The sequence below is a fragment of the Condylura cristata genome, unplaced genomic scaffold (assembly GCF_000260355.1).
Source record: "Condylura cristata isolate star-nosed mole 26May11 unplaced genomic scaffold, ConCri1.0 scaffold00024, whole genome shotgun sequence".
NCBI classification, from domain to species: Eukaryota; Metazoa; Chordata; class Mammalia; order Eulipotyphla; family Talpidae; genus Condylura; species Condylura cristata.
Window position 1 is genome coordinate 33,694,753 of NW_004567125.1, and position 1,205 is coordinate 33,695,957.

A 1,205-nucleotide genomic window follows, 5' to 3' on the forward strand; every position below is an offset into this window, starting at 1 on the left:
GGTCAGGAGAGGTCTGGCGCGCCATGTAGATCTCCTCAGGGGCAGGCGGAGATGAAACTCATGCGGAAGTGGCTTAAGCTTCTTAGTGCAGTGCTTTAACCCACTGCGCCACCAGGGAGGGCCCACCCCTTTGTTTTTTTTTAAAGACAGGTTTGGCCCTCCCTGGTGGCACAATGGGTTAAAGTGCAGCACTGCAAACTAGCTGCAGCCACCTCAGAGGGTGTTTGATACCCAGCCTGAAAGTGATCTATATAGCATGGCAGACCTCTCCTGACCTGCCCACTGCTCCCCTCAGCAGTGTATTTCACTTGATCTGCCTGTTCTGGCTCCCCACTGTCTCTGGTGAATCCTCTCACTGCCCCTGCACCTCTGGCCCACACCCCAGTTCTGTATGCATAAATAAATAAAATCTTCTAAAAAAAAAATAGGTTTATTATATAAGATGGAAGAAAGGAGGGCCCTCCCTGGTGGCACAGTGGGTTAAAGCACAGCACTATGAAGCTCTCTAAAGCCACTGCAGCATGAATTCGATCCCCGGCCAGTGAGGTGACCCACATGGCACAGCAGACCTCTCCTGACCTGACCACTGCTCTCTCAGCAGTGTATTTCAGACAATCTGCCTGTTCTGCTTCCCACTCTGTCTCTGGTGAATCCTCTCACCACCACCCCCCACACACCCCTGGCCTGTACCCCAGTCCTTGTATGCATAAATAAATAAATCTAAAAAAAAAAAAAAGATTTTATGTATGTAAGAGCTGGAGCTGGGTGGTGAGAAGATTCACCAGAGACAGATTGGGCTGCTGAACAGGAGGATCTACTAAAATACACTGCTGAGGGGAGCAGGGTGCAAGACAGGTGAGATCTGCGGAGCCATGTGGGTTTGCTCCCTTGCCAGGGATTGAACTAGTGCAGCAGTGGCTGCCAATAGCTTGATAGCGCTGAGACTCAACCACCTGCACCACCAGGGAAGCCCTGGTTCAACCATCTTAAAGTGCAAACTGGCAGTACTACGTGAAGTTGAGAACTCTTATAACCCTGCAATTCAACTCCTAGCTATGCCTTCTAGAAAGTCCTTGAATATCAGCAAAGGAGACAGGCACACGATGAGCACTACAGTATTGTCTGTAAGAATACAAACTAAATTGTTCAGCAAATGGTGCTGGGAAAACTGGGAAGCTACATGCAAAAAAAAAAAAAAAAAAAAA